At 49.1% G+C, this 10,000-nt stretch overlaps 1 pseudogene; it reads right to left on the bottom strand.

The window, feature by feature from the left end:
- LOC135566491 (transmembrane and coiled-coil domain-containing protein 3-like) overlaps nucleotides 1-9,567 on the bottom strand; it is a 14,455-nt pseudogene extending 4,888 nt beyond the window's left edge.
- Nucleotides 9,568-10,000: the final 433 nt, after the last annotated feature.

The raw sequence follows: 10,000 nt of genomic DNA, 5'->3' as shown, positions 1-10,000 counted from the left end.
TTTCACATTCTTAAAATAAAGTGGTGATCATAACTGACCTAAGACAGGGAATTTTTACTAGGATTCAATGTCAGGACTTGTGAAAAACGGAGTTTAAATTTATTTGCCTTAAGGTGTATGTAAACTTCCGACTTCAACTGTACGATGCTAAACAGCCATAGAGAGACAGAGACACGATGCTAAACAGCCATAGAGAGACAGAGACACGATGCTAAACAGCCATAGAGAGACAGAGACACGATGCTAAACAGCCATAGAACAGAACACGATGCTAAACAGCCATAGAGAGACAGAGACACGATGCTAAACAGCCATAGAGAGACAGAGACACGATGCTAAACAGCCATAGAGAGACAGAGACACGATGCTAAACAGCCATAGAGAGACAGAGACACGATGCTAAACAGCCATAGAGAGACAGAGACACGATGCTAAACAGCCATAGAGAGACAGAGACACGATGCTAAACAGCCATAGAGAGACAGAGACACGTAAACAGATAGAGACAGAGACACGATGCTAAACAGCCATAGAGAGACAGAGACACGATGCTAAACAGCCATAGAGAGACAGAGACACGATGCTAAACAGCCATAGAGAGACAGAACACGATGCTAAACAGCCATAGAGAGACAGAGATATGGCAGCTAAACAGAGACACTGCAGAGGTAAGCTTCAGTTCTGACCAATGGAGGCGAAGAAGATGATGGCGAGGAAGTCTCTGATTGGCTCGATGCAGCCCATGACCTCCGTGGTGCAAATGTGACCCTGCGAGGAGAGAAGCGCTCCAGCCAGGAAGCAGCCCAGCTCCATGGAAATGCCCAGGAACTCTGTCACCTGGGAAACGCGGGGGGAAAACATCATTTGACATACATTTGGTAGAATGGATATATTTTAACCATTTATATCATAAACTCCCTAATGACACAGTATTGTATTTGTATTGGAATGTCAATTGTAGTACTTGATTGTACAGGAAACATAACCTCTGTTGGAGAAGAGAGGAGGGGGAGCTACATCTCACAGAGGAGAGGATAGAGGAGGGGAGCTACATCTCACAGAGGAGAGGATAGAGGAGGGGGAGCTACATCTCACAGAGGAGGATAGAGGAGGAGGGGACATCTCACAGAGGAGAGGATAGTGGAGGGGAGCTACATCTCACAGAGGAGGGGGGAGCTACATCTCACAGAGGAGGAGCTACATCTCATAGAGGAGGGGAGCTACATCTCACAGAGGAGGGGAGCTACATCTCTGTAGAGGAGGGGAGCTACATCTCACAGAGGAGGGAGCTACATCTCACAGAAGGGGAGACATCTCAGTGCCAGAGGAGGCACTACATCTCATAGAGGAGGGGGAGCTACATCTCAGAGGGAGGGAGCTACATCTCACAGAGGAGAGAGGGGGGAGCTACATCTCAGAGGAGGGGATAAGAGGAGCTACATCTCACAGAGGGAGAGGATAGTGGAGGGGGGTTTACCTCACAGAGAGAGATCTCATAGAGGAGAGGGATAGTGGAGGGGAGCTACATCTCACAGAGGGAGAGGAGGAGGGGGAGCAGAGACCACAGTGGAGGGGGACAGCATCTACATCTCACAGAGGAGGATAGTGGAGGGGAGCTACATCTCACAGAGGAGAGGATAGTGGAGGAGAGCCAGCATCTCACAGAGGAGAGGATAGAGGAGGGGGAGCTACATCTCACAGTGGGAGGGAGCTACATCTCACAGTGGAGGGGGAGCTACATCTCAGCCAGGAGAGGATAGTGGAGGGGGAGCTACATCTCACAGAGGAGAGGATAGTGGAGGGAGCTACATCTCACAGAGGAGAGGATAGTGGAGGGGGAGCTACATCTCACAGGAAGAGGATAGAGGAGGGGAGCTACATCTCACAGAGGAGAGGATAGTGGAGGAGCTACATCTCACAAGAGGGAGAGGATAGTGGAGGGGGAGCTACATCTCACAGAGGAGGAGGATAGAGGAGGGAGCTACATCTCACAGAGGAGAGGATAGAGGAGAGGATAGGGGGGGAGCTACATCTCACCAGAGGAGAGGATAGAGGAGGGGGAGCTACATCTCACAGAGGAGAGGATAGAGAGGAGGGGAGCTACATCTCACAGAGGAGAGGATAGTGGAGGGGGAGCCAGAGATTTGTTGGGAGGAGGGAATAGTGTGTGGAGGGGGGAGCTACATCTCACAGAGGAGAGTGATAGAGGAGGGGCAGCACATAAATGAGAGAAATGAGACCTGGGACAGGAGCAGTGAGGACGTGCAGACTTCTCCAAACAAGGAGCACACACTAGAAACAGAGACAGAACATAGAACACTCAGGCCTCTACAACACAGAACACTGGCTTACAGCGATAAAGAACAGGACCTGGGCCAGGGAGGACAGAAACACAGGACAAGGATCCTCAGGAAGACAGAACACAGGACAGGAATCCCTCAGAAGACAGAACACAGACAGAATCTCTCAGAAGACAAGTGAAGGTAGACCCTCAGAAGACAGGACCTCAGAAGAACAGGACAGGACCCTCAGAAGACAGAACCCCGGGGACAGGACAGGACCCTCCAGAAGACAGAACAGGACCTCAGAAGAACAGAATCAGAACCCCAGAAGACAGCAGAACAGGACCTCCAGCAGACAGAACAGGACCTCAGAAGACAGAACCAGGAATCTCTCTGCAGAGAAGAGCAGAACACGGACCCTCAAAGAAGTAGCAGGACAGGACCCTCTAGAAGACAGCAGAACACAAGAGACAGGACGGACCTCAGAAGACAGAACAGGACCCTCAGAAGACAGAACATGGGACCCTCATGAAGACAGAACACAGGATCATTGCGAGACCCTCGAAGACAGAACAGGACCCAGAAGACTGTAGAACACAGGACAGGACCCTCAGAAGACAGAGACCCTCAGAAGACAAGACAGGACCCTCAGAAGACGGTGTACACAACAGTATTAAACATTAGAACTACATACCTTACTAGCATGAGTTGAGCTTTTGGGACAGGGTGTCTAGAGATGACATAATGGTGTGGTGTGTGTGTGTGTGTGTGTGTGTGTGTGTGTGTGTGTGTGTCACCTGTCCAGGTGGCCAGATGACACTCTGTATGAGGGGTGGGGCATGACGGCCATGAACAGACCCAGCTGAACATCCTGCATTACCAACATCCCCAGGAGAACACTGCTGTAGTCCAGCTCCCCACACTACACACACACACACACACCACGCACAAACATACACACACACTCATGCACAAACATACACACACACACACAGTTTTAATGCCTAGCTAGCCATCATTTAAAGACAGGTGGTTCTTTAACATTAAAATAAAGAGTATTGGAAGTCAAGTCTCTCTTCGCTCTGTCTCACACACACACACACACACACACACACACACACACACACAGACACACACAGCAACACAGCAACACAGACACACACAGAGACACAGACACACACAAAGACACAGACGACACACACACACACACGTAGTCTCCGTGACATCGTCCTTGTCAGCGCGGGCGCCCCCAGCCAGGAAGCGTGGAGACCCAGGTGGTGGGAGGATAGAGAGAGACAGGAGGAGATGAAGACGGTCTGGGTGGGACGGATATGGCAGCAACCTGAATCCCAGCAGCAGGTCCTGGCTAGCCACCATCAACAGACTGAGGTAGCATGAACCCTGCACAGAGATCTTCCACACCTGCACACACACATAAGGACAGTACACCACACTGTTAAATACACACACCAGTCTTGTACAGCTAATCTCAGGGGACACACAATTCAATCACATTCATAAACTCTATTTTCCCTAACCCAGCACTCTTACCTAACCTTAACTCATAAAACCCAACCCGTACTCTAACCCTATCCTAACCCTAACCCACTTTTACTTCAATCTGAACCCCAACCCAAAACCTAACCGTACTCTTACCCTAACTTTAACCCAAAACCTAAACCTAGCATCTATTACTCTTAACTCTAACCTTAACCCAAAACCTAACCCGTACTCTTACCCCTACCTAACCTTAACCCAAAACCTCAACCTGCATTTACCCTACCCCAACCGTAACCCAAGAAACTCTAACCCGTACTCTTACCCTAACCTTAACTTAAAAACCTAACCCGCACTTTACCCTAAACTCTAACCCAGAAACCTAACCCGTACTCTCTACCCTAACCTTAACCCAAAAAACCCAACCTGTACTTTTACCCTCATTCCTAACCTCAACCCAAAAACCCTAACCCGTACTCTTACCCTACCCAACCCCAACCTTAACCAAAACCCTAACCCTGGCTCCTAACCCTAAAACTAACCCTAGCTCTTAAACCTAACACTAATTCTAACCTTAACCTAAACCCCTCAGAAATAGCATTTAAACTCATGGGGACCAACAAAATGTCCCCGTTGGTCAAATGTTAGTTTGTTTTACCATTCTTGTGACAAGAATAGCTGAACACGTCCACGCATTATAAAATGGTCTTCATCTCTGAAAATGAAATAATAATATAATTGAGTCACGTTCCAGAGTAAAGAGAGCGAGAGAGAGAGAGAGGAGCGGAGGCCAGGAGAGAGAGAGGCAGGGAGCCAGGAGAGCAGAGTGAGAGAGAGAGCGCAAGAGAGGGAGGGAGGCTAAGGGGAGAGAGAGAGAGGAGGAGAGGGGAGAGAGAGAGATGGGGAGCGCTGGCAGGAGAGAGAGGAGGAGGGAGAGAGAGAGAGAGAGAGAGAGAGCGGCTAGAGTGGGAGGAGGCCAGAGAAGAGAGAGAGGGAGGAGAGAGTGAGAGAGAGAGGGAGGGAGGCCAGGAGGAGAGTGAGGGAGGAGAGAGAGAGAAGCCGAGAGCCTAAGAGCAGGGAGTGGGAGGCCAGGGAGAGAGAGAGAGAGATGCGAGAGAGGGAGGGAGGCCAGAGAGAGAGGGAGGGAGGGGCAAGGAAGACTGATTAGAAAATGTGTGGATAAACAGATAGCGAAATGAAGAGGAGAGAGAGTTAGACGTCGCTCCCTGCTGAGACGGAGTTATGAAAGAATGTAAGAATGTGGGTTTCTGAGTCCCACTGTGAAAATGTAGGTCAGAGTTACACACTTCACACCAGTAAAGTTAAGTCCTTTCCTGTCCTGGGTGATGTCACCCGGCAGATCAAAACTCCATCCCACCAAAACAGGCAGTGGTTCTAAACAGCTGTTCCACTAGGAAGGGCATCATCATCATCATCAACTTCACAGTATCATTCCACCCTCATAGTGTGGAAATACATATAAAACACAGGGAATTCACGTTTATGTCTACACTGGGCCTTTAATAGTTTTTGCTATTTCAAGAATAGTAGGCTAATATCTGATGGAAAATACCCTGTGTGTGTGTGTGTGTGGTGTGAGGGAGGGAGGGGCTGAATGCAACATCAGGCAGCCCACCTTCCGAAGTCGCTCTGGGGAGAACTCGAGATCGACCCACGGAGAGAGTGAAGAACACTCCAACTCTCCCAGCGTTTCACCTGCACCATAGACTGCACAGAGATACATTACTCTCTCACACAGGCAGCACACACAGACAGGCAGGCAGAACACACAGAGGCCAGGCAGACACACAGACAGACAGACACGGCAGACAGACAGTGCAGGCAGACAGCAGGCAAGAGAGAGACAGACAGGCAGAGAGAGGCAGACAGACAGGCAGACACGAGGCAGACAGGCAGAGAGACAGAAAGACAGGCAGACAGGCAGACAGAGGCAGACAGACAAGACAGAGAGACAGGCAGACACTGTTGCATGTCTCACCATGATGCTGTTGAGTCCAGAGGGACCCAGGAGGACTCCACAGACATGTAACCAAACATGGGGGCAGGCCCATCATAGTGCACAGCCAACCACATGGCAGAGACAGCATCACTACGTGAGACCAGGTCCTGACCAGCCAATCACAGACAACAGGACAGGACAACCACAGGACACAGATTAGAATTGTGCAAAATTGTTAATTTCATTTGAAGACCCATTTGGTCACATTACAGTTGGAGTCTCAGGACAGTCTTCATATAGTCAGATTACAGCTGGAGTCTCAGGACAGTCTTCATATAGTCAGATTACAGCTGGAGTCTCAGGACAGTCTTCATATAGTCAGATTACAGCTGGAGTCTCAGGACAGTCTTCATATGGTCAGATTACAGCTGGAGTCTCAGGACAGTCTTTATATGGTCAGATTACAGCTGGAGTCCTGCGGCACAGTCTCATATAGTCAGATCACAGCCGGAGTCCTCAGGACAGTCTTCATATGGTCAGATTACCAGCGCTCGGGAGTCTCAGACAGTCTTCATATAGTCAGATCACAGCTGAGTTCCCAGGACAGTCTTCATATAGTCAGATTACAGCTGGAGTCTCAGGACAGTCTTCATATGGGTCAGATTACAAGCTGGTCTCAGTGGACAGTCTTCATATGGTCAGACTACAGCTGGAGTTCCAGGACAGTCTTCTGCTATAGCCGATCATAGTCTGAGTCTCAGGACAGTCTTCATATGGTCAGATGTTACAGCTGGAGTCTCAGTGACAGTCTTCTATATGGTCAGATTACAGCTGGAGTCTCAGGACATGTCCTTCATATGCGTCAGATTACAGCTGGAGTCTCAGGACAGTCTTCAGTGGTCAGATTACAGCTGGAGTCTCAGGACAGTCTTCATATAGTCAGATTACAGCTGGAGTCTCAGGACAGTCTTCATATGGTCAGATTACAGCTGGAGTCTCAGGACAGTCTTCATAGCTGGAGATTACAGTGGAGTCTCAGGACAGTCTTCATGTAGTCAGATTACAGCTAGGGAGTCTCAGGACAGAGTCTTCATATGGTCAGATTACAGCTGGAGTCTCAGAGACAGTCTTCATATGGTCAGATTACAGTTGGAGTCTCTGGACAGTCTTCATATGGTCAGATTAAGCAGTTGAGTCCTGCGGAGTCAGTCTTCTATAGCAGTCAGATGAGAATCTTCATATGGTCCAGATTGCCAGCACAGAGTCTCAGGACAGTCTTCATATGGTCACAGTATAGTTGAGCCCAGGACAGTCTTCATAAATGATTACAGCTGGAGTCTCAGGACAGTCTTCATATGGTCAGATTACAGCTGGAGTCTCAGGACAGTCTTCATGCGGAATAGTCAGATTACAGCTGAGTCTCAGGACAGTCTTCTATATAGTCAGATTACAGCTGGAGTCTCAGACAGTCCTCATATGGTCAGATTGTTGCTGAGTCCCAGGGACAGTCTTCATGTAGTCAGATTACAGCTGTGAGTCTCAGGACAGTCTTCATAGTCAGATTACAGCTGGAGTCTCAGGACAGCCTTCTATAGTCAGATTACAGCTGGAGTCTCAGGACAGTCTTCATGTGGTCAGATTACAGCTGGAGCCTCAGTGTGACCGTTCATATACAAGAGTTACGCTGGAGTCTCAGGGACAGCCTTTGGCATAGCTCGTGATTGCAGTTCTGGAGTCTCAGGACAGTCTTCATATGGTCAGATTACAGCTGAGTCTCCAGGACAGTCTTCATATAGCTGATTAAGACAGCTGGAGTCTCCAGGACAGTCTTCATATGGTCAGATTACAGCTGGAGTCTCAGGGACAGTCTCTCATAGGCTGCACGATTGGCAGCTGAGTCTCAGGACAGTCTCTCATATAGTCAGACACAGTTGAGTCCCAGGACAGTCTTCGTATGGTCAGATTGTCACTTGAGTCCCAGGACAGCCTTCAGCATAGTCAGATTAGCTGGAGTCTCAGGACAGTCTTCATATGAGTCAGATTACAGCTGGAGTCTCAGGACACAGGCTTCATAGTCAGATTACAGCTGGAGTCTCATGGGCAGCTTTCATGTGGTCAGATTGGCTGTTTGAGTCTCAGGACAGTCTTCATATGGCCAGTCTGGGATCACAGCTGGAGTCCTTGCGGACAGTCTTCATATGGTCAGATTACATAGCTGGAGTCTCAGGGACAGTCTTCATATAGTCAGATTACAGCTGGAGTCTCAGGACAGTCTTCATATAGTCAGATTACAGCTGACTAGACATCTTTCATATGGTCAGATTGCCATGTTGAGTCCCAGACAGTCTTCATATGGTCAGATTACAGCTGAGTCTCAGGACAGTCTTCATATAGTCAGATTACAGCTGGAGTCTCAGGACAGTCCCTCTCATATGGCTGCGGATCACAGCCGAGGTCTCAGGACAGTCTTCATATGGTCAGATTACAGGCTTGGAGTCTCAGGACAGCCCTTATATGGTCAGATTACAGCTGTGAGTCTCCGTTGACAGTCTTCATATAGCCAGATTACAGATGGAGTCCTCAGCACAGTCTTCATATAGTCCAGATTACAGCTCGACTCATCAGGACAGTCTTCAGAAGTGGTCAGATTACAGCTGGAGTCTCGGGGCAGCCTTCATACTTAGTCAGATTACAGCTGGAGTCTCAGGACAGCCTTCATATCAGGTCAGATTACAGCTGGAGTCTCAGGACAGTCTCGCGATAGGGTCAGACTAGCAGCTGGAGTCTCAGTGACAGTCTTCATATAGTCAGACTAGCAGCTGGAGTCCTCAGGACCCAGTCTTCATGCAGTCAGATTACGTGCTGGAGTCTCAGGACAGTCTCTCATATGGGTCCAGATTACAGCTGGAGTCTCAGGACAGTCTACACATAGTCCAGATTGCAAGCTGGAGTCTCAGGACAGTCTTCATGCTTGGTCAGATTACAGCTGGAGTCTCAGGACAGTCTTCATATAGTCCAGATTACAGCTGGACTCAGTGACATTCTTCATATGGTCAGATTACAGCTGGAGTCTCAGAGACCCAGTCTTCATATGGTCAGATTGGGCAGCTGGACTCATATGTGGACCCAGTCTTCACATATAGTCAGATTGCTGTGCTGGAGTCTCTCAGGGCAGTCTTCATATAGTCAGATTACAGCTGGAGCCTCAGGAGCCAGTCTTCATATAGTCAGATTGCGGCTGCGCTGAGTCTCAGGACAGTCTTCATATAGTCAGACTACAGCTGGAGTCCTCAGGACAGTCTTCATATGGTCAGATTACAGCTGGAGTCTCAGGGCCCAGTCTTCATATAGTCAGATTGTCAGATTGGAGTGCCCAGGACAGTCTTCACATAGTCAGATTACAGCTGGAGTCTCAGGACAGTCTTCATATGGCCAGATTGCAGGCTGGAGTCTCAGGACAGTCTTCTACATAGTCAGGTCTCAGAGCAGCTGGACTCAGGACAGTCTTCATATAGTCAGATTTACACAGCTGGACTACAGGACAGTCAGTACATGTATAGGACCATTAGTGTTCAGGGTTAAAGTTGGTACTGACCTCGAGTGGAGAAGTGTTGATCGGAGCGGGGCATGAGGTAGGAGTCTCTGGGCTTGGCGTCAGAACATACTGGTTGTTCAGGGGAGCCTGAGATGAGCATGCTCAGCCCTAATGCCGTCGCTCTCCACCACCTCCTCCACCTCTCCTCTGGCGCAGCGTCTCCTTCTCTCTTTTCCCTCCGTCTTCCTCCTCCTCCTCCACTCTCAGCACCGCCTCCACGCTGGCACGGTGCACTCAGGCATCTCATCTGATCACAAATCCTGATAGTAACTCTACTGGTATAGCCCCTTAATACAACACGATAAGCACAGCCCCAACGCAGACATCGGGGCCTGTCTTCTGCATCCAGCCTCTCAGACTGCTGATCTGGGATCAGGGTCACTCCCTGTCCAAACAGTCTGACTCATTATGTATATCATACTCTAAGGGGGAGACTGATCCTAGATCAGCACTCCTATTCTCTGACCCGCTTTGTCGCCAAAGACGCTAGCCACCATATGACCTATGTTTGTTAAGTTGCTGTTGATGAACCTGCTTGGTATTGTTGTCCTCTGCGACCTATGCTCGTTGTTGCTGTTGATGAACCCGTTTGGCTGCTGTCGGGAAGGCCGGTCCTCTATATGACCTATGTGTTTGATGTTGTTGTTGTTGTTGATGAACCTGTTT

This window comes from Oncorhynchus nerka, unplaced genomic scaffold (assembly GCF_034236695.1).
Source record: "Oncorhynchus nerka isolate Pitt River unplaced genomic scaffold, Oner_Uvic_2.0 unplaced_scaffold_4710, whole genome shotgun sequence".
NCBI lineage: Eukaryota > Metazoa > Chordata > Actinopteri > Salmoniformes > Salmonidae > Oncorhynchus > Oncorhynchus nerka.
Note: the sequence above shows the minus strand (reverse complement) of the source record. Positions and strands in the feature narration are given on the sequence as shown.